A 25,399-nucleotide genomic window follows, 5' to 3' on the forward strand; every position below is an offset into this window, starting at 1 on the left:
TGCAATGAGAAAAAAAGTAACAAGAATTACAAAATGTGCTGTTCCAATCATAATTTATGCTTTTATACATTAGATAGAAAATGTTAATATACACAGTCCGTCAAAAATAAATATACACATTATAATATAGGAAAACTTTACACTGTGTACAGTACTATCCTTAATTATGCAAATTAGCATGTATAATAAAACACACGTTCTCTATACCTGCACAGTTAACTGAAGGTTAGCAGTCAGACATACCACAATGGCGATATATCACGTGGGTACGCGTCTCAAACTTGTCACAAAGCAATGTGACTGTCAATCGTATAGGAGGTTCTGTTTAAACCTCAGCCTTCCACTGACGTTGAACTTCGGTGACATTTCAAACTTGAAGTGCCACTTTAAAATAGACTTCCGCTCTTCAAATATGTGGCGTGCATCAGTCATTATGGTTTATTATTATGTTATACGTCACCGATTACAGTCATGAGAGTACCTACATCTGTTGAGGAAATATTTTAATGATAGAACTTCGAAAACAATATACACGGATACTATCCATAAGGACTACCCAAGTGAAAAGGAGACTTTGACTGTAGCGGCTTAGCATCTAATAGGAGTGGGGAAATATATTTGCCGATAGATGGCGCGGTGTGATTCTCAGTTTGCAGTTGTAGCGAAAGGTGTTGCCTACTGTTTAAAATTGTAGTACAACCACTGTGATGTTATGCAACCATATTTACGCTAAAGAATATATGGTTGCCTATAAGCATGTTACTTTGCTATCCGTTGAGGTGTTTCTTGGTCTAGCTTTGAAGATTACAATCAGATCCTAAAGAAATGTAGATAGGACCACCGCGACCGGGAAGGTATATTTTTTTTAAAACCAAAAGGAATCACCAAAGTCTGTGCACAAATGTCGAAGTTATGCGTGAATATATCTACACTATACACGGACTGAATTGAAAACCTTGTCCTTTTCTGAAGACAGTTAAAAAAAAAAAAAAAAGACGGTATAAAATTACTTAGTGATACTAGAATAAATGACAAGATCATAAAATAAACCTAGTCATTACATTGTGTTCTGTTGCGTCTGAAATTTCGAAATGACTGACGTGAAGGAGCAAAAGATAGGTTTTGCTTCAATCTCAATAAAATTGCAGAGGAAACCCACCGAATCCTGTAGGGTGATTTTTGTGGATAAGCTTTAACCCAAGCAAAAACATTAGAAGTGGTAGTAAATTTCGACCAGAGGATAAAACTTGGAGATAGTCTATTCCCAAGGTACTGAATTCATGCTTCTCGCTAACTATTACCATGTTTGGCTATGGTGATCAATACTGAAACCGGGAGTTGTAATACATTTCTCCCATACTGTTTTAGTAGAGAAACAAGTGAGTTTCGTTTCACAGTGTTAAAGTACGGTAGACTTCCGATCTATGCGAATCGAATACTCAAACTTCCAGTACAACAAAGAGTCAAACTAAAATTCCTGGTTGCAATTGATTAATAAGATCGAAGGTAGAACCTGTTCCTCGGATGTTGAATCAGTGTCAAAAAGCTATTATTAGCTATCTCTTATCGTTTTTGTTCTATGGCGATAAAGACTGAAAGCAGGAATGGCTAATTTTAACCATTTCCGGCTTGAATAGAGGGTTAAGAGAGGAGATGGAATATATTCTTAGGACGCTGAATCGATTGCAGAAAATCTCCTCTCGTTATCTTTTATAGTTTTTGATCTATGATTATAAATATTGGAACCGAAAGTAGTAGTAAATTTCAAGCATTTCCGGTTTCAGAAGGTTGATTGATTGATTTTGAGTTTTACGTCCCGTTCAGCAGCGAGGCTATATGAGACGTGAACCTACTGATTAACGTGGAATCCGAACCACATGAGCTCCCGCCGGGAATCGAACCCGGGTCTCCCGCGCCAAAGGGGCGTACGCTAACCGCTTAGCCACGGAGGAGCTCTCGGTTTCAGAAGGGTGGTACAGGTTATGATGATATGTTCTCTTAAAACCCTGAATCGATTACAGAAAATTTCTTGTTGCTATCTATTACAATTTTTGTTTCATCGCGACAAGTGTTAAAACCGAAAATGGTTCATTTGAACACTTTCGGTCCAAATAGAGGGTTAACGAAGAAGATGGAATCTATTCTTGGGACGCTGGATTGATTGCAAAAAAACTGCATCTCCGTATCTCTCACCGATTTTGCTTATGTAAATTAGTATTACCTATAAAATCAAAAATAGTAATAAATTTCAACCATTTCTGCCTTTGCGGAGTGTTGCGGATTATAATGGTGTTTCCTCTTGAGACCATGAATCGATTGTAGGAGAACCACTTGTCGCTATCTATTACCAATTTTTTTTCTGTGGCAATAAATGTTGAAACTTGTAATCGTTAATTTGAACCACTTCTGGTGTGAATAAAGGCCAAGGGAGAAGGTAGAACATATTCTTAGGACGCTTAATAGATCGCGAAAACCCGCATCACGATGTCTCTTAGTCTTTGCTTTATAAAATTCAGTATTGAAATCAATATACTAGTCAATTCAGCCACTCTCAGTTTCGATAGTATTGTAGGTTCTGGTGATATATTCTCGAGACACTGTATCGATTCGATTGAAAAAAAAAAAAACTTGTGGCTATCTATTACTATGTCTATTACTATATCTGTTACTGTTTTTGTTCTATATCGATTAATGTTGAAACCGAAAACGGTTAATTTGAACAACTTCCGATTTGAACAGAGGATTAATGAAAAAGATGACCTATTTTTTTGAAGCTGAATCGATTGCAAAAATCTACATCTCGATATCTCTTACTGTTTTAGCTTTCTGTAGTTCAGTATTGAAACCGGAAATAATAGTAAATATAAACAATTTCTGGTTCTGATAGAATGTTGTGAATAGTTATATGTTGTCTTAAGACGCTAAATTATTTGCAATAAATCGCTTCTTGCTATCTAATGCCCTTTTTATCTATAGCAATAGAAGTTTAAACCAGAAAAGGGTATTTGAACCACTTCCGGCTTGAATGGAGGGTTAATGGAGGAAATGGAACCTATTTTGGGGGCTCTAACTCGACTGGAAGAAACAGCTTCTCAATATCTGTTACTGTTTTTGTTCTGATACCTGTCGACAGACGGACGGACAAAGTCTTCGTATAAGGCTTCCGACATTTATGCATAACTTAAGCTACAAGTATAATAAGGGCGAACATCAAATATATTCTTGGGACACTGAATTGGTTCTGGAAAACCGCGCCTTTCTATATATATATTACCGTTTGTGTTCTGTGGTGATCAACAATGTAACAGAAAGCGATAGATCTCTACCACTTCTGGATTAAATAAAAGTCAAATGGATTAGATGAATCTATTCGTGTTTCAAAACTATGTGTGCTTCTCGCTATTTCTTACCACCCTTGCTCTGAGGCCTGCCGACAGACGAACGGATGGATAGACAGACAGATGAACATAGCCGTTGTATAAGACTTCCTATACGCATGCATTGTATAATGTAGTTTGGAAGTAATAACAAATGAAATTAACTCAGTTTGTTTTACGAAAATTATGTTTTCCGTTTTTTGAAAAAAAATCGTTTTCGAAAAATTTTTCGTTTTTTTTCGAAAAAAGGGGCCATTTCTAATAGCCAGCGAACTTCCCATAATAGAAAAGTCACTGGAATTATTGCAAACAAGCCCAAGATCAATGTTTTGAAAGTGAAAGAGTTTCAGTAAATTTCCTAATTTTTATACGGAAATTCTCGGAAATTTTTAATATTTCTAATCATTATTTGAATTAAATTTAAAATTTTATACTAACTTCTTTAACTAACGTAATACACTATAAGAAATTAAGCAAAATTAAAACCAATCATAGGGAAAAAATACCGTCATTACATTGCTAAGTACAGGAAGAGCGTAAAACAATGAGTAACGTAGTTGACATATTATTGATATTATTGACTGTCGGACATGAATACCCTAAGGTTATGTACCAGGCCGAAATTTCTTTTTAAGGTATACAAAAGTGTACGGAATATGTGTATCAATTTTATGCACATGGCTTGCCAGGAAGGTCACCGTTTGTATCACTTTGATACACATGGCAGCCAATGTGTTAACATCAACCATTTTCCTTGTGTTATTGTGTAACGTAAAATCCTTACAAAGAGGGAGAAACGAGAGCACGCTAGAACATCCATAGGTCGTTGACCTCAGTGTAAAATGTCTCTGGTTCGATCTGAAACAAGGGGACTTCATGATCCATAACACTTCCCGTGGATTTTATTAAGATTCTCTTATCTCCTCTTGAAATCCTTCCATCAAATTCATTCACTGTCACTCATCATCCGTTTCCTTTAGCCTACGGGGTATAGCAGCAAGATATTAAAGTGAACATTTAATTTCATTTTGTCATACAAATACATAACACAATAGCTACATGTTTGTTAGTAGTGCTAAGTCTAAGATAAAGGATCAGAACGTGACATTTTCGTACGTAGTTTATATAACAGGGAAAGCTAACACAATTCTATCTTATTACCAAATCAGATCACAGTCAAAAGAAAATCTTCGTTGACTGAAGTTAAGACTGCTCACAGAAACACTAATCCTACATTCTACTGTGTTAAAAGATTTCCTTGTTTCCATTTTTCTTGAGTATGGGTTTGTATGCGATGATCGTATCCAATTACTGAACTTGACATATGACACCTTTCAGTGCGGAGAGGAAAGCGTAAAAAGGTTCATGCGGAAGATTAATGGGAAATTCCTTTAAACCACTTTCATCTCAACTATAATATCAGGAAACCAATCCGCGAAATACTTTTCTGCTGAGAGCTATGAGTATAAAGGATACAATAAAACTTTTCAAGTGGAAGAACGTCTATGGTCACAAGATCTCTTCGTACACACATTATATAGAATACTAAACGGAAGAAAACTGAACCTAAATAAAGGGCAGTATGAGGTACACGTACCAATTCGACCAAAATAATAATAATAATACTTTACGGCGTTTATTTTACCGCAACATCTTAGTTATATATCAAATAGAAACAACGGAATTTGCACCTCATCTAGCACCGATTAACATCGCACCACACAGATACAAATTGACCAACCTAACGCAGTATTGAATGTAAGATTATGCAAGGAGGCACGGTGCTCTATGGTGCAGCGCTTACCTCTGGCGCAAGAGATCGCTGGTTCGATCCCAAACATGAGTTTTTGAGTGGACAACATTTCGTCTGTGGGTTTTCTTGAGGTTCCCTTGTTTCACCCCATATCGTGATTATCTCCTTTAGCTTAACGGTGTACCCGTAAGAAGTTATAGATTTTATTTCATTTCAAACAATATGACAAGACAACTCATCATAATTAATTTTTGTGCTTCATTTAGGAGTCAGGAGTCCGAATTTAATCCCCCTTCTTCTCTCTGATCTCTGACGGATATTTGTAAACATGAAATCTTTAAGTTATACGTCCCACGCTATGCCGGCTAGGTTAAAGGAGACGGTGATGATGAGAAATAAATGAAATGGTGGAATAAAGAAAGTAGAAGGAAACGGGAGAACCCCGAGAAAACCCATGAACACGGTGTTTGTCCTCCAAAAAGTTCACTTGCTGCGAGCTGGGATCGAACCAAGGGCTCCATGCACCAGAGGTGAACGTTCTAAAACTGAGCCACTGCGGTCCGAAGGATATCTGTGATAGCAAATTTACGTCGATTCAATGCGAAATTTAGGAAATCAAAATTGCAGAATCCACTAGAATAAAATTCAATCTGTATGATTCTTGTGTATGGTTGGTTTCTACCTACTAGTGGGAAAATTATCTATCCTATATTATGTATAAATTACTTAACATAATGATTCAAGAAAATTGGCGTTTAACGTCCCTGTTCAGTACAGAGTAAGTAAAGAGAGCGGCGGAAATATCTCCCCATTTGGGAAACTAATGAATTCAAAAACAAAGAAAATACATTTGTTGTTATTATTGAAAAGCACAAGCAATGCCGTTCTAAATCAACGTTTTAAAAAAATATTACTCAAGTGATGGTCTCCATTAATAATACAAAGAGTGAAGCTAATGCAGGGTGTCTACTAAAATTCCAAAATGAAATTTTGTGACTTTTTCGTGACCTTTTCTTTATCAAACCATAAAATTTCGGAATCTTCTCAAGAGCGAAGTTGGATGCGAATTAGGCCGAATTTTCATGCATGCGATTTGGTAGCGTTTTGTAGCGTCTAAAGCCGACCATAGACATCTTTGGTGGTGAATTTTGATGTTTTGTAGAACACAATTTTCCAGCCTGTACGTATATTTGTACAGATAAAAAAATCGTGACCCAAAAGCTACATTTCGTGACTTTTTCTTGACTTTCATGACTTTTCTCATTTCGTGACACTTTCGTGACATTCGTGACCGATAGGCACCCGGTAATGTTAAATCCATGCTGCTTACCGGCGGTCGTCCACTTTTTAAAACTCCTCAAGGAAAAGGCACGATGTTTTCTGATCAAGCTACGCTGTACACTGACAAGGACATTACACCGCTCTCCACCACTATACCCGTACACGCTCCCACTCGAAGCTATGCCCCGCCCAAATCAGGAAGTTTTTTACTGTAGCAGAACGGCGAACTCTCCAATTAAGATTACGAGCGGTGTACGTATCCCTGACTGGAGCACAACGTGTCTTTTTTTATTTTATTTTATTTATTTATTTATTTTTTAATGGGTTGCTGGTAACGACGCAGCGTGCATTTCACATCAGCTTCGCACTTTATATTAATAATGGAGGAAAATGTTTAAAACATGTTGATATAAAATTGCATTCTGGATACCTTCCAAAAAATAAAAAATAAAATAAAATAAAAAATAAAAAGTCCTAGCTTCTTTGGTTCTGAATTTAGTAGCTTCCCAAATAGAGCAGATCTTTCTGTCATCCCATTTATAAGACGGGATTTAGTGCTTAGGTGGGATCCGAACTACGCAGACTGTAAATAAAGATCTGCAACATAGTGCACATCGTTAGGAAATAGGCATTGACAATCATAATTCAGGCCTTCCGATATAAGTTTCTGCGTTGTCCTGCATTATTCCTCAAATCCGCGGTAGTCGTCCTACGGCGTTGGTGAACTTGTTTTGATTTCGGCGATGGATCACTCTACAGCACGAAGCAAGGACGGAATACCAGGAAACCTAGTGGCTCGGAGGGGTTCTTACAATTGCGGAAACAGGCCAAAATCGCACGGGCTCATGTCTGACGAGTATATCGGATTCAAAGACCTTCGAAGGCTACCTGGCTAATAGTAATGCTACATGACAATGAGCATTGCAGTTTCTCCTTCAGAATGAGCCACATAATTTCGTAACAGCCTAAATTGTACGAATACTTCCCTGACAGCCCAGCGATAATCACATAGTTTATTTTCTTTATTATAAAAAGAAAGGTTTCGCCACTGATCTTTTTCGTATTCCATCTCTCTCGTGTCAGTTTCATTGCTTACACACTTGCAGTCCAAAAGTTATTACACTGTGAAGTCTTAGTTCCGTGACTTAACGGACACCATGTGTTTTCCGATTGGCAACCATGTGCAACTATGTAAGTGTAAAGTCTTCTGATGACCTTACACAAGTTAGAAGCCATCTACACAGTGAATATAAGAGAACTTAAGTCTAAAAGAAATCGTAATTGCCATCGTTATATACACTCATGCGTTATATACAACCCTCAATGCTTTACATACGAAAATCATATGTGTGGTTCTACAGGAACTAATCTCCCTTTTCCTTTTTTTAAAGCAATTTCAAAGCGTCGTCGCCAATTTAGTCTTTCTAGTTCACTAGAGAACTCTTTTCATCGATCTCTTCATTACCCAAACTCTGGCATTCTAACGATGCGTTTCTATATACACGTCATTTTGATCGTTTGCGTGTGAAAAATTTCTGTGACTCCTGAGGTTTGTAACTTAGATCCATGGTGCTATTTCATTTGCAGCAGCATCAATGATGCTTCTCTTCATTATCGCACTAACACTTGAAGGTTCACACGTTCACTGATTAGATATTGGTGAACAGTGTCAATATTAACATTAAAATTTTCGCGTATATCTGTTTATTAAACTCTTCTCTGATTAATGTTATTAGCATCGATTTTACAACAAAGACAGGCAACATTATTACTTCGGCAGTAGCGGCTTTTAAATTTAAATTTTACTGCTACAAACTGAGGAAAGAATGCATGTCTACTCTTGCATACTACCGAAGTAGTAAGGTTTTCTTCCATTATCTTGTACCGATTTTTTTTTTTAATTTTTAACCGACACGGTAGCTCAGTGGTAGAGCGCTTACTTCTAGTGCGTGGGGCCCCTGATTCGATCCCCGGACAAGTGAGTTTGTGGTGGACAACATCGTGTCCGTGGGTTTTCTCAGGATACTTCCGTTTCCTGCCACTTTACAATTCCACCAATTCTTCCATCATAATTCACTTATCTTAATCATCACCTCCCTTAACCTAAAGGGCATAATCATGGGGTGTTAAACTGGAATATTTCATTTTTTAAGAAAATTTGCCAATAATAATAATAATAATAACTCTTTATTGAGGGCGAGGTTCAGCCAAAGCTGCTGTAACACCTAACCCTATGAAAATAAAAATATTCATAGTAACAAAATACAAATTAATAAATGATAACAAATACAAGCAAAAAACATATTATAAAAGATAGTAATAAGGAAAGAGTCCCGAAAAATAGGGAGTTGAAGGAAAAAAGGCTAAACAATTCAATTTATTATCATGTGTTCCGTTTTGAAGCTTCTTCTTCTGCATCAGTAAATGTTGCACTGCATTTTTGAATTTCACAAAGTTAGAAATAGAGACAAATTTCTCAGCAAGTGTATTCCAAGCTCTTGGCGCTGACACTGAAAAGGATGCATGACGTATATTTATCTTATAATGGAGAAATCGAGTTTGAACTCATTATGTGTGAAATGATTGTGTACATTAGAACGTTTAGTCAACTTATTAAACAAATAATCTAGTTTCTCGGTTGTTAAGATCCTGCATACAAAACAAACATAATGCAAATATCTTCTATGAAACAGTGTAAGAATATTATGCTCATTTAAAACAGGAAGTATATGAGATCTTTTCTTAGTACAGAAAGCGTGTCTTAACGTAGAATTTTGAACTAGTTGAACTTTGTAAGCAAGTTTCTTTGGTAATTCGGGACCGTAAAGAGTATCGCAATAATCAAAAAGTAACCAAATTAGTGTTTGAACGAGCCGTAATTTACAAATAGCTGTGAAATCTGTACAGGTTGCGTAATATTCCAAATGCCTTTCTGCAATTGTGACTGAATATGACTTCCCGACCGATATGACTTCCCTCAAGGGTTGCCTCTGAACATCAGTCTCAAATCGTTTTTCTATATCGAGCTATCGATTATCACCCGTAAGTATTTGGTAAGTTGATATCGAAAATTAAATAGTTGAAATCCTCACTTGCTGTATTAACTTATGAGCCCACATGACGACAAAATTTGGATGGAAAAAGTTAGAAAGTATGAAGACAACGTATGAATGATTATGTGCATGTGCACAATTACTGTCTTTACTCACTAACAATCACTTATGAAAGCTTAAGGTAATTGTGAGTTTTAATTATATTCTATACCGTAAAACGGGGCTATTTTGACATGAGTGATTCTTCTTTTCTGTGAGCGTCGTTGCATCTTAACGCATCTGCTCCAGTCGCTGGACGTGAGTGTGTATGGGAAACTACAGAAGTGGAGAGCCATACTGAGCTCATGGCGGAAGAAGACCCGACGAAGCGGATCGATTCAGAAGGAACAGTTCCCTAGTCTACTATTTCGACTCATGAGTTCCCTGGCTCCCACCGTAGGCGAGAACCTGAAGGCAGCATTCCGCGCTACAGATCTGGTTCCCCTAAACGTTGAAGCTCCCTTCTTAAAGTTACCCAAAGACCCCGACAGCACATAGGTCGAGAAAGACAAATGCAAGTCTCCTGCAGTTTCTTCACGATTCCAGAGCGCGGGCAAGCACCAGAGCGAGGACGAGCGGAAGGAAGCGAGGGGAAAAAGATCTTGGTTTTTCCTGGAAAACGGTTGCTACCATGAGAAGAAGAATCGGAAACTGGGACCAGATATGAAGGTGGAAGAGGGAGACATTGGAGAGTCCTTGGGGACGGAAGAGGTGGTCGTCGAGGAACCCCTGATAGAAGAACTGGAAACCGGACAACCATGACAGCTCCAACAGAAACCCCGAAAGGGAAAGAAGGCGAAGAAAATAAAAGGGTATGACGAAAACACCTGTGCCATCTGTATGAGTGACTTTCGAAACTATACTGGCGGAAAAGAGTGGATTCAGTGTGTCAAGTGCCAAAAATGGGTGTGTTGGTTTTGCAATATTTGATCCAAAAATCCACAGTATGCTAGTTACAACTGTAATGTTGACGATTAAGGTTTTCATTCCATTGTTACATGTAAAGGTATGTTAAAAGTAAAGCTTTAAGAAAAACTTGGTGTATAATGGTGTATAATGATGTAAAACAATCAAGATTTCCTGGTTAAAAAGCATACAGCATATATTGCCCATGACTAAAACAGTGTTTTATAGTGGATTTACATTAATTCCATGTTAAAGTAACCCCATACGTCGGGTAACTTTGATCTTACACATCAAATACATAAGGTGTCAAAGTAGCCCCACCTCGGGGCTACTTTCACAGGTATTTCTTTAATTTTTCCTGCCAAAACTTATTTGCATAAACTTAAGTTCAGTAGTGGATGTGATAACATAGATACCTACTGTTATGATGAGAATAGAATCATTGATTGGTTACAGCCAGTGTTCCCTGTACACATCTAAAATAGTATAAAACCTGTCAAAGTAGCCAAGTTTTACGGTATTAATTTAATATCTACGAGGAGCTACTGAAAAATTCGTAGCCCAACCCAGAAGGAGTGCAGGTAGAATGGTGAAATTGTTGAGTTTTAAAGAACATATTTCTGTATCTAAAAAAAAAGAATCATATTAATTACAAAATTCTTATTGTGTTATTTAGGCTTCTGAAGTGATCATGTGATCATGTGTGCATAACGAATTTCACGAACATCGAGATCAGAATGCCATCAAATTTTGTTTCATCAAGGAAAGTCATCAAAGGAAATTCATATGGAAATCAGTGAAACACTACGGGACTCTCCTCCGTTATATGAAGTGGTGAAGACTTGGGTGGCACAGTTTACACTTTGTGATCTCTCACCAGATGATGGTCCACGTGCAAGAAGACGAAAAACAGTGATTGTTCCCGAAATGGTGAACGAAATTCGCGACATTATTCTCGAAAATCGCAGAATCTCAGCAAAACGTGTGGAAGAGTTTGCAGGTATTTTTCGGGAACGTGTCGGTAAAACAATTCATATGGAAGCTCTCGTCAAAGTGAGTTTCCAAAAAATCTCTCAGCGAATGAAAGAGAGGGCATAAAGAAAGTCATCTCCCATTTTGACCAAAATGCCGATCAATTTCTGTTACGAATAATGATCATGGATGAAACTTGGTTGTACCGATACGTTCCTGAAACAAAATAACAGTCAATGGAGTAGCGGCACTCAGGTTTCCTTTGATCCAAAAACTTCAAGAGACAGAAGCCGTAGTGTTTGCAACATTCTTTTGCGATAAGAGTGAAGTCGTAATCACAGACTGCCTTTCCGAGGGTTAAATATTTAATTTAGAGTATTACTCTGCATTGCTCACAAAACTGAAAGACAAATTGAAAGTGCAACGCCCCAGAAAAAAATGTAATTCTGTTCCTTCAGGACACTGCACCTGTCCATCGAGCCCTGCAAAACAAAATTACATTGTATGATCTAGGATTTCAATGCCTAGATCATTCTCCTTATACCACAGATCTAGCTCCATCAGACTATTATTTATTTCCCGAACTCGAACAACACTTCAAAGGATGTGATTTTACAACTGATAAGGAGGTGGTAACTGCTATGGAACAGTGTTCAGATGTATTAGCCCAGTAAATAAAGGACCAAAAAGGTTGTCGAGCTGAAATAATTTAGAAAAAGCTGAAAATTTCAGGATTTGTTTTTCATGTGACCTTAAATGAAATATCAAAAGTCCCCTAAAATCCCGTGTGCGCTTCATCCTCAAAATGGCGGCAGTCCGGAATGCGCATGTCTCCCGATTTTAGCTTGTAACTCTGAGACTATTTAAGATATTCCAATTCTGTAAAAGCACTTTTGTTCTAGAAGCTCTAATCTGTAACTTTTCTTAATACTTCTTTCTCTTAAAGTTTGACACAAAGCCACCATTTTCCATTAAAGTATAAAGTGATACATTTTGAAAGTCCTGTTCTTGGATTGGTTGTAGAAAATCTCCAAAACCGTTAGAAATTCGCAAACAATGCTCGGAATAGTTTCGATTGAACATTTAATTAGCTTTGTTTTAAAAAAAGAATCATCTAAATCGGAATAAAATTAGTCGAGAAACTCGATGTTTTTAATTAAAAGTAGTTGGATAAAAATCGCTATTATTCCAGCACCTAAAGTTTCGAAACTCATAGTTGTGCTGGATTTATGGGATTCATGCCTTGGATTCCAAACTGAAATTTCAAAACTGTCATAGAACCTATGTGAATTTCATACCAAAATGGCGACCAAAGAGGACACTTGTTCGACATATCCCCCCCCCCCAAAAAAAAAAGAAACTAACAGCTAGAAAAGGGATTATTATATTTTAATTCTGTAAAAAGCACTTTTATTATGAAAAATAAAAGCCCTATTCTGTAAATTTTGTTAAGAGTAATATAATTTTAAGTACATTGAAAACAGTAGTGACTCGTTGTTATGCAACCGGTGGTGCACACGGAATAACTAAGTTTGGTTGTATATTCATAAGGATACCAAATGGTCAATTTGCATTGAGTCTACTTATAGATACACAACCCAACTTACAGTTATGTAGTGTGCCTCACTGATTACATACCAACGAGCCACCATTGTTGAAAATTAAGTATCCGTTTTTACATCTCATTTGAACTCCTTGTACAGTAGATTCTTCATTGTAGATAGTCAAAAAGGGAGTGAAAAGTTTTAAAAATATATATTACACCTACCTTCTTTAATACATGAAAATTTCTTCAGAGTCGTCAGGAATTAACATAGTTGAACAAATATTTCCCCGATAATTGAAAGAAAATTTGGAACAAGTCAGTCCTGCTTTTCTATATTCACATTTGCTGTCACAGTCTTGCTGCGTTCTGATCTTACATGGGCAAGATACAAGGTTCAGCAGATTGTCAGGAGCAGCTTTTAAGTTTATTACACTAAAAGCAATTTATCTTCTATTAATTGCCACTGGAAACAATTTACCTTCTATTAATTGCCACCCCCATTTTGTTGGGTTCAAATCAATTCCCCAATCATTGGTGTACTTGAAGATAAACACATACACTGTGTTGAGAGGCAGCAACACTTGTAAGAGGGAAATTTGCCAAATTGAATTTTGAGGATAGTTTTCTAGTCATTATCCTGTTGTAGGCTTATATCGAAGTTCGTCTAAAGAAATTTGATTGTGTTCTCCATACAACCGCGTAACCAATCTTTCTCTTATTTTAATGACTGACTGGGATCTAAATTGGGTTGGTGGAACACTGACCGCTTTAGATAGTTCTTGCTACTTCTGAAGAATATTGATGCCAGCCTTTGTTGAAAAAAAGATGATGTGTTACACCCTGTGATAGCATGAAGACACTCTGTGAAAGATGTCCTTCAGTGACTCTAGTTTCCTTTGGATGCTGCCAATGTGGAAGCATTTCTATTCAATTTTGTTTGTTTTCGGCCTCACAAAGTACACTGTACTGTCTGGAATTGTTCGAGCAATTAAGATGGTCAATAAGTCAGAGTCACTTCCTACTACTACAGCAACAAAAGTGTTTTATTTACTTAGATTAATAGCTGTGCTGACAATCAGAGCATCTGCATCTCCTCCAGCTTCGTACACTGTAATGCTTGAAGAGTTAAAGCAGGTTTTGAAGAAATCAATCAAACGTCTTTTATTTTCAGAGTTCAGTGCTTGCTCAGTGGTTACTTTCGTATTTTCATCAAATGCGATTGTAGAGACATCTTTGACATTGCTCTTCTCTGTCGTTCAACATTTTTTGTGTTATTGTTTGTTGCATAGCCATCAAAAACTGCAGCTCTGCACGGTAAATGTGTTTCTATACAAGTATATATCGTACATATTTTTCAGAAGTATTTGCATATGTGTTAATATCGGACAAACAACCGCATGAAGTAAGAAACCACCGTCTACAACGTAACTCAATTCTGATAGAGTTTTCATACAGGGTTCTATAGGTCCTACAACGTTCACAAGTACAGATTTTCTAGTTTTTCTAATTGAAATTTCATCAAACAAAGAGGGAGGATAAGGTGCTAGTTCATATTTTAAAAAATCATGCATCTATTCATATGATTGCAATACCGCAGCAATTCGGCTGAACAACTAAAGTGAGTTGATGGTAACAGCTTCCTTCCTAATATTAATTGTATTGCTTGTCGCAGACACACAACCTTTTCTTTTCTTTTTAGAATTACGCTACCAAAGGTTTTACCTATCATTTGAGATAGTGATTTTGACCCTATCTCTTTCGCCCTATCACAGTTAAGTTTCTTACCAGTTACTAAGCCACTTGCAATGTTGACTAGAAGGTCTTTTTGATAGAACTGTTCAAACGGGTTGTGAAGACTAAGCCAATCAGAAAGTTTTCTGATGTCTTGGTCATCTGTCTCCTGACCGAAAGGTCTAGTTTCTACATGCTGTTCAGACACTGACGACCATTTTTCACAGAAACTTTCTAAGGCTTCACTCACTTCCATTGTAATTGGAAAAGATAAGACCGAGCCAGCCAATATCCCGCCCATAGCTCAAGCCTCCGGAAGTTTTCAATGCCCTTATCAAACTCTGTTCAATTACCATATCTGTTGCACTTCCACTCCAAAAGCAATCCTTCCTTCGCACATCAAAGTATCTTCTGCTGGTTTCAGTTTATTTCCCAATTCTTCCATCTGTTGCAGATAAAACTGTGTAGATTTTGCATAGTTCAAATGTCCTGCTGCGTAAACGTTTGGAATCATGCATTTCACCGTATAAATATGAAAGTCCAGTCTCCAGGACGCTCCGCTCGAATATAAAGTATTATTAATCTTACTTATTCCAAACTTTGAAGCCACAGTTCAGCTTTGACTCGGCTAGATAGGTCATAAGTATTTTAATGTCTGGATTATCCTTTAAGTCGTTTACGGTTTATGTACCTATGATCAACTCATCGATACTTAAACATATATTACTCTCTTTAAGGTCCCTAACTAAACTGCAAATCTGTTGATGGTGCTACATAAGTCAAAAAGTGCTTAGTGCTCTTGCATATGTAGTTCCATTTAACATATGTACCACAGTATTTTGCGCATACAACAAGCCGCAAAGCTCTTCAATTAAAGTACCAGATAATATGTCCAACGACACCTAAGTATGACATTAGAAGGTGAAATCCCCCCAGTCTGACAACTACTTTAGCTAAATCACTATCTTGTTGAGCAGATGTTTTATTTCCACTGCCTTCCAATGCAGAAGCTGTTCAAAAGTAACGATACAAGAATCCTATCCCGCCTTCTTGCTTTCGTCAGAAGTAAATAGAAAGGAAGTGTAAATTATACAGAAATTTGATTATTTCCAGTTGAGAAAAGGAACCGCAGTTATGATGCTCATTTCAAACTGCCGGTGGTCATAGTGATAGTGCGCATGCAAACATTCCACCCTGGCTTAGGTGAATCTTTTATGAGATGCATGAGAAGTCAAACTTCATCTGTGAAAATTAGTATATCGGAAATTTTGTACTATCATATTTTCTGCCGGTATCAAACTCTTTATTTCAACATTTAAAAGTTAATTGTTTGTTAGTTTGTTATAAAATTTAATATACCTTCTAGCAAGAGCGGATACATAACTGCTGAAGGCAATGCAGCACATTCTATATGTAAATCTTGTCTATTTATTTTAGGTGTGCATATTTTAATCTCACACATACTGTGGAAAGTACCATGACCATCTAATGTTCTCGCTGCATTATCAAAAACAAACTGTATCAAATTTTGAGAATGATCGGTTTGGATTGGAATAATAGAACACATTCTAGAATATGCATATCTTCTTACTTCAGCGTAGCTGGCTGATATTCCAAAACTATGCAAGTATATCTGTCTATATATTGACGAAATCCATAGTATCGCAAACAGTAAACTCCCATTGCTAGATGGATTGGTGATATACACGTGAAATAATTGAATGGCAGAGCATGATATGCATCCGAGATAACATATTTGAATCACCTTTCTTACTTCTAATTACATTTTCAACAAAAAATTTAATGATTGTGGATCCTCGATAGTAACTTTTTCCAATGAAGGAATTGCTTCTTTCTAGGTAGACGCGATACGAATGCATTGTTGATACTTCTATTTTTAGACATGATCTGCTTTTCGTTTCTTGTTTGCTTCACTCTTTGAGATAAGAAGGCAGGGGTTTGCTGTTTACTTTCATACCACTATGAACTACATTAGCTTAAAATTTATGTATGTTTAGAACATAATAATATATAGACTACCAGTTGTTACGCCAATGATATTAAGGGTGAGTCTACTGAATATTATATATATATATATATATATATATATATATATATATATATATATATATATACTTACTTTATTTCTGCTACTAAAAAGAAAAAAAAAAGATATTTAAAGGAACACAGTACGGACAATTGGGTAGCAAGAAAACAGCTCTGTCCACGTATATATTTCAAGAACGTCGAATTTCTCGACTAATTTTTTCCCGATTTAGATTATTCTTTTTTTTAAAACAAAGCTAATTAAATATTCAATTGAAACTATTCCGAGCATTGTTTGCGAATTCATGACGGTTTTGGAATTTTCTACAACAGGACTTTCAAAACGTATCACTTTATACTTTAATGGAAAATGGTGGCTTTGTGTCAAACTTTAAGAGAAAGAAGTATTAAGAAAAGTTATAGATTAGAGCTTCTAGAACAAAAGTGCTTTCACAGAATTGGAATATCTTAAATAGTCTCAGAGTTACAAGCTAAAATCGGGAGACATGCGCTTTCCGGACGGCCGCCATTTTGTGGATGAAGCGCACACGGGATTTTAGGGGACTTTTGATATTTCATTTAAGATCACATGAAGAACAAATCCTGAAATTTTCAGCTTTTTCTAAATTATTTCAGCTCGCGGTCCTTTATTTACTGGGCTATACAGTTTTATCTGGTCTGCAAATCTTAGAGCAGCGTGCAAGGAAATGTACTGAACTTCTGGGGAAGTAAGTAGGATAACTGCAAAATTTCATCATTTCACATGCACTCCTTGTAAGCTGGGCTACGAACTTTCCGGCAGACTGACACAATTACTCGGCAGACTGACTCGTAGTACTGACACAATTACAGATATTGCACAGATTATGATCCTATGGATTCGATAAATACGGGCTTGGTTTTCTCATATGCGAACTAAATATTCACTTTTAAGACAAATTAACAAAAATGATGCAGCCAGATATTGTCAACTTTCCCTTACTAGTTTTTTTCTCTCTCTAACATACCTGTTATTTTGCGTGCATCCAAGCAATCATAATGACATTAATTTGACTGGTTTCGGTCACTGTAACATCTACTTTGTTTTCACAATCAGAAATTTTCTAAAATGAAAAACGTCATTTGTCATTTTCATTCTGCAAAAATCTACCACATTTTGGTCTGTCCACAAATTTAATAAGTTTCTGATATCGCCTTAGTAAAAAACATGTCTGCCAATGTAATTTTACGGAGACTAGTCTCTTTGCCCCTACTCTCCAGGTACCGAATTTTTTAAAAAAAGAAATTATCCTCGTTATAACACTGGATAACATTCAAACTGGATTTCATTTGAGTCAATGCAGAAACAGCTTTAAGTTTTTACGAAAGAAAATATTCGGTTATCAAAGAAATTTTACTTTTTTCCAGTACACTGGTGAAAACGCATTTAAGATTGAAAACCCTGTTTAGATAGTCCAATTCAAAGGGATTTCGCACGACATATCTTGTGATCGTAGTGTCTCTATAAGGCATAGTTGTCAGCAGCTTAACGGTTTAGTCAAACAACATGCGTGCAAATGTGTAAGTGAATCTGCTGTGTGGATCACAATCTGCAAAGCTAGGAATCTGCGAATGCCTATTGTGCAAATAATGACCTCGAACATAGTCATATCGTAGGACTAAGAATGGCCGACTGGTCGTTTCGCAGAATATTACGCTTACGTAGGTCAGCGTGGATATTGTACACGATGGGACGAAGAAGATTCTCATAGCAGACGTCTCCCACAAAGCACCGGGTAAAACTTGGACACAAAAATCTTTCGATCCGCTCTTACTAAGACGGTGACTGCAAGTATAATAAAGAGCTGCCGAAGTACCGATTTTAAGTATAAACATTAATCAATTGAGTGCTGGAAGCAGTACATTACCATGTTCTTCTTACACGACTGCTCTTCACCATATTCATAACCGAGAACATCTTCAGTAGTGTTAGGAAAGACTGAAATGACGAAATTAATGAAGCACGATAGTATTTCTGTTTCGCACACAATGATTGTCGTATACGCTTTCATAGATGTGCAAGTAAGCGGGAAGCTATAGTATGTGTTTGTACCCCAAATACAAGACGAACAACTGTCATTCTGAGATGGTGATAATATACTACACATCTCGCTTGCCTCTCGTCTTCATTCATAGGAGTATTAGATACATTCATGACTCTGTCAATCCTGTCTTCCGCTCTTATCTCCACACTTTGCATTTACCCATCTTCTAGCAGGATAACGCGCGTTCCCATACCATCAGACAACCTGCCGTGTCCTACTCGATATACACCTTTTCTTTAGCCCGGGAACGGTCGAGTGTTGATTTGAAACGCGAGCGGTCGACAGGTGAGCGCGGCGTTCACTTACAATATAATCTTTTTTTTTAGCTGTTTATGATTCTGTATGGGATTTATTTTCAACAAATTTCTATATGTTGACATTTTTAGATTTATTATTATTATTATTTTCGCAAATAAAGTAATAATGTGTTTATATAAACCCATTTGTTATTATAAGTTGTAACTATTTTTATCAAAGTCTTTTTATCAAAACAATTTTTGTTAACTAATATACAATACACTTAGTTGATTATCATTATCACGTAAAATTACATTTTTATCATCATTATCACACAAGAAGTACATTTTTTAAATATTTACATAATTAGCGCGGGTTTTCAATATATGCTCTTCATATGTTCATACTATTCATATCTTAAGATTGAAATTTCTAATGAAATGAAAGATATATAAGTGTAAACACTCTATTTATGTCTTTCGATATGTAAGTATTTCAATAAGACACTTTTCTACTTCATGTCTCATCACTGTCTTAATGTCACCCATCCATTGCACATCAAGCAGATGCTGACAGTGTTTTTTCCCCACAGATTGGTACTTCACAGATAGCACATCATACTGTTGATTTTTATGTTTTCTTCGCAAGTCACAGCGAAATCTGCTCCTTGTTGTTGCCCATGATCTCGGAAAAATCACTCACACCATCGGTTGACAGGTGAGCGTGGCGCTCACAAATTATGGTTAGTCACATTCGTAACGGCAGTGCTACTCCAACTGAACAGAATACAAAGGTGACTCTTGGCTAACACATACTAGACACATCAAAGGACAGCTAGATGGCCCCTCAGGTCTATCACCTCAGGAGGGCGGCTTTGAAACGAAAACATAAACAAGGGTGAGCGCTGCGCTCAGCTGTCGACCGTTCCCGGGTTAATTTTCATTTACAAGCATACTGCTTAAACTTCCTTTACAATTTTGTTTCTTTAATTAGTTGTTGTAATGTATTAATAAGTAGCAATGTCACATATTCATCAGGTGAAGGAATTTGGTTAGAATATTGAAGTAACTGAATGATATGCATTTTAGGAAGAATTGTTTCTATTTCCAAAGGAGTGATTCGTCTATAATACGCGTATCTTCGGATTAATTGGATGGATCACCTGCATCAAAGAATTTGATTCCTAAGTTTTAACCTTCTACATCTCTGTCAAAATTTATGTTGAGATTTTTTTCTGCCTTGCGGATGGACAGACACACGAGCAGACAGGATAAGTAAACCAAACTCCTTAAAAATTACTAATTTTCTACTGAATCTGTGAAACTAACGTGAAGTTTACTTTCAAACGCCATCATACACGCGCTATTCCCTTCGGCAGTGATAAAAAAAAGGGGGGGCTTAATACAGCTGGAACTTTTTCTACAAATTATTAGCTATTAATACACATTCAAAGCAATTATGTGGGAACATAGTTATAGGAATTAACAGATTATCAAAAAACGGACACGGATTAAAACATGCTTCAAAAAGATTACAGAGAACGTATTAATTATATAAGGTTAGAGAGAGGAACATCATTTGAACAATAACCAAAGCCAGATTATTCACGTTGATTTGATGAGAAGAGAATACGAGTAAAAAGACAGTCAAATATGTTCAAATATATAACAGCTCAATTAAAAGCTATACAAACAGATCAAAAAATGTCAGTAAATTAATACAATTAGTTTCTATCTAGAGGCAACATTTCCCTTCAACAGATGTTTTCGGTTACCATTTACGGCTCGTTAAAGGTTTTTATTATTATTATTATTATTATTTATTCATTTATCTCTTTTTAACTCTTTTAGTACTCGATCTGATGTTACAAATGTCAACAGTTAGTCCTTTATTAAAGTGCACTGACAAAATCCATTTTACTTCCCTCAAAGCATCATTACGATTTTAGATGATACATTTATATCTAGAGCAGTAGCAATGGATTAATGATGTACACAATTACAGCTTATTGCGTTTGTCTTGGGATTCAATAACGACCTTCTGACAATAAATTGTTTTGTGCTGACTGTCTTTTCAAAAGCGGTATTCTACAGCAATGCTCTAAATATTTTCTTCTGCTCTTTGGTGTCAGTTCTTAAAAACAGACGTCATAATAATACATATCCAATTTGATTCACAGGTTTTCGTATTTTAACCTTCAATTAGCTAGGTACCAGTTGCAGGGTCGTAACTTGTAGGGGCAGGGAGACAACTGCCGCCAGAGAAGCTCCCCACCATTCGAGCAGGGGGTCACTTTAAGACAAAATTTTCTTACTCCATATACAGTACAAACATGAAATTATAAATGATGCATCAAACAGGTTCACTACACTACATAAACAAAACAGCACACACAGATAAATAAAACAAAAATGAGTCGTGGACCCACTTCAGTAAAAAGCGTCTACTATTAGGGGACCTAGAAATAATATTTATTCGGATGGCTTTGAGATTTGTCAATATTGCTCCCTTAATTAATTTGTCATGTATAGAACGGGCCCAGAGACGTAACTAACGGCCCCGCAGACCTTGCAGTGCGGGAGGGCCCACATGCTCCGAGGTCCCACAAAAAGTAAGAGAAAGATGGAAAGAAGAGGCCTAGTTTTGAAATTTGCAGGAGGATCCACAACTTTTTCTAAGGGGTCCAAATATTAATGCTTGCCTCCCAGAAAAAATCTAAGTTACGGTGCTGCCAGTTACCAGGGCCATCGGAGCTTTCGAAGCCCTCTACTATAGCACCTTAAGTGGAAGCTGTAGTTGAAAACTATTTTATACGTAAAAGAAACAAAACACAGTATCTCTTTGAAAAAAAATGAAATCTTTACGTTTTATATCCCATGGTTATGCGCTATAGGATAAGAGAGAGACTACAGATTATGTTCTATAGAATGATAAATGGAAGTAAATGGTTATGAAAGAACTAGTGGAATGAGAATGCGGGAAAAAACGGAACAACACCAAGAAAACCCACGGACACGATATTGTCCATTACAAATTCACATAGCCTGAAAACGAATGCAGGGACCCCTCGCACCAGAGATCAACGCTCAATCACTGATCCTCGTAATCCCGTATCTCAATTTAGAAACCAAGCGGTATATCACTTGGAAAGACAGCATGACCATAAAGTACTTTAATTTATTTGTGGTGTGGTGAGAAAGCCATGTCTTTCGTGTGAGTGGTTTCGGGTTTAAATCCTTATGAGAGTAAAGTTTTTAAGCCTTCGCCGAAAAAGAAAGGAAGAAAAAGAAAAAAACAGAAACACTGAAGTTGGGAACTAATGAAGTGACATCTACGATCCATAGGGTTGCCAGGTTTTGCATTTTCCTTTTATTATCCTCATAAAATAACACTTCGTTTTTTGTTTGTTTTTGTTTTTAAACAAAAGGAATTACACACTTTTAAATTGTTTTTGTAAGTTAGTGCGGGAAAAAATAAACGGATTTCTAACAAATTGTTAACAACTCAGCCCAACCGAACGATGTAACTTAGTATCTACAGAGAAAATAAAGCAGATTGCATTTTTATCTTGTATCAAACGCAACCCAATCTTAAGTTTTAAGAATTATTTGATTTAGCATCTTAGCCTTCATCTGTCAACACCATCTTTATCATATTGTGCTTACGATCGATTGTGATATAGTGATGTTAGGAATACAAACTTATGTGAACTAATAAAAGACAGAACTCTAAATGGTTCTGAATTTCGATGTATCCTGCACGTATTTTTAACATACAAGAAATCTTTCAGCTTAACGTCCCACGATAATGCCCTTTAGGCTAAAGGAGATGGCTGATTAAAGAAAGTAAATGATGAAAGTATTGGTGGAATGAGGTTGAGGGAGGAAATGGGAGTACCTCGAGAAAACACATGGACACGATGTTGCCCACTTCAAATTTAGTAGCCCGGGATCGAACTAGGGACCCCACGCACCAGAGGTAAGCGCTCTACAACTTGAACTTATAAGGGACAATGTGGTACTGTTAGGAAATGCAGGCTTCATTAAAATACCTAAAAGGCAACCAACTTTTGTGAAATATACTTGGTTGGTTATATTTCAGTTCAGTCTCCTTTTTTTAGCACCGACAATATATAAGACGTGGACCTGCAGTTTAACATGAAATCCGAACCACATGAGATCCCACCTAACTGCGCATTATAATATACTTTTAATTTTTAATTTTAATTATTTTTTATTATTTTTTGCAATTATTTTTACTAAAACTGTGCACGTTTTCAATTAAAATTATTCTACGTTACAATATGAAATCATGTGCGTGTGCGCGTTACATGTTCATTCTGAATATTACATTTCTTCCGGCCTCTCACTTCTCTCGAAATCGTAGAATCATCCATTTCTTTCTCTGTCTGAAAAATCTGGGAATTTTAATGACGTATCACCTATAAAACCCGGAACACTGGAGTTGGAAACTGAAAAATGAAAATGAAATCTTTGAGTTTTACGTCCCACGGTCATGCCGGTTAGGCTAAAGGAGACGGCCATGATGAGTAATGAATGAAATGGTGGAATGAAGAAAGTGGGAGGAAACGGGAGACCCCGAGAAAACCCACACACACAGTGTTTGTCCACCACAGTTCACTTGGCGGGGGCTGCGATCGAACCCGGGACCCCGAGCACCAGAGGTGAACACTCTACCACTGAGCCACCGCGGCCCCGCAAGAGTTGGAAACTGAGTAGCATCTATGACGTATCACCTGAAAACAGAAACATTAAAGTTGGGAAATGATAAAGTGAGATCTATGACGTACCACCTAGTTTAATGTGCGTTACCAGACAGTATGGATAAGGTATCTCATTTGAAACCACGTTATTTGATTTCCAATCCGTGGAGTTACACCTGTTTGATAAGCGATAGTTTTGCAACACCACGAAACATATACCGCCTTATGCAGAGTCGTTTTGACGTCTGATTAGACTTATACTAAAAGTCTGACTACTGCAAAAAATATATATTAATCAAACTCGTTAGTATGACTAATAATTCGTTATTTTGACTCTGCATAAGGGCCATATTCTTTTGTTGAGAGATCTCAGTGGTAAAGAGCTTATTTCTGGTGCGTGCAGTTCGTGGTTCTATCCCAGGCCAAATAAGTTTGTGGTGTATACCATGATGTCCGTATGGGTTTTCTCGGGGTACTCCACATTCTCATTCCACCAATACTTTCATCATCATTCACTTGCCTCAATCACCCCGCTTAGCCAAAACGGATATAATCGTGGGAAGTTAAACTGAAAGATTTAATTTCATTCGCTGAGAAATCTTTCGGCGTTCTGTAGTTCGAGAGAAGAAAAAGTAGCCAATAATTTTCACAATGAATTCGAAAGATGACTTCCAACAGAAAATTACCGCAAAATGAAATAATCCATCTTTCACATCAAGTTATTTCTATCTTCAGATAAGCATGAAGTATATAGCAGTTTTCAATTAACGTACTGAGCGTATAAGCTCCCGAGAAAATTCAATATTGCCGTAAGTGCTTGTGGAGGAGGATCTGAGATAGGGATGGTATCGAGACGAGACGAGACTTTGTACAGTCTCGGTCTCGTCTCGGTTGATAAATAACGGTCTCGGTCTCGGTCTCGTCTCGAGTAAAAAATCACCGTCTCGGTCAACAAATGCATGTCTCGATCTCGGTCTCGGTCTCGAGTACCAAGTCTCGGTCTCGTCTCGAAAGTCTCGAAATAAATAGTGTGAAATTAAAATAGTGAAAGTATTATTCTCGTATAGTCTATCGTTTCCGCTTATTTTTTCCTTTCACTTTGACTTAGAATTATGGTATGGTGTACCTCTTCATAGCTAATTTGCTAGTGCTATTGCTTTCCATGTGTGTATTCCAGGTTCAATGATCAGTGGGTATATCACCCTAAAACCCTACTAGTAACCCATATTTCACTTTCAGCAATAAACTTTGTCTCATATAGCCTCAGAGCTGCCTATACAATTAAACTCTATTAAATTAACTGCAGTACTATACAGTAGTTGATTTCCTTCCTTTGAATCAGAATTGTTCAATACCTCCTAACGGATAACACAACACATAGCAGCACGAATGTATTAAATCGTACCGAAATTGAAATTTTACAATTTCTCATTTATTATTTAATACATTCTGCTTTGACTGTCATTTTAAAAACAGAATATAACGTTCATTATCTTAACAAATAGGGTAAGTTATTACTACAATATACGTATTTTGTTTCAAATTGATGAAATGCTTTATTACCGTTTCACATCTCCGTGTTTAATTGACACTTTATAACACGAAGGTCCTGAACTTTGTGGTGCGAGCTACTACACTGATCTTTGCTAAG

The 25,399-nt window shown here is 36.8% G+C and overlaps 1 protein-coding gene across 2 annotated transcripts in view; it reads right to left on the minus strand.

Annotated features, from left to right (window-relative positions):
- LOC145681060 (C2 domain-containing protein 5) overlaps positions 1-25,399 on the minus strand; it is a 244,052-nt gene that overhangs the window by 13,434 nt on the left and 205,219 nt on the right. The gene's annotated exons all lie outside the window — the stretch shown is intronic.

This window comes from Thermobia domestica, chromosome 3, assembly GCF_964235325.1.
Source record: "Thermobia domestica chromosome 3, izTheDome1.hap1.1, whole genome shotgun sequence".
Taxonomy (NCBI): domain Eukaryota; kingdom Metazoa; phylum Arthropoda; class Insecta; order Zygentoma; family Lepismatidae; genus Thermobia; species Thermobia domestica.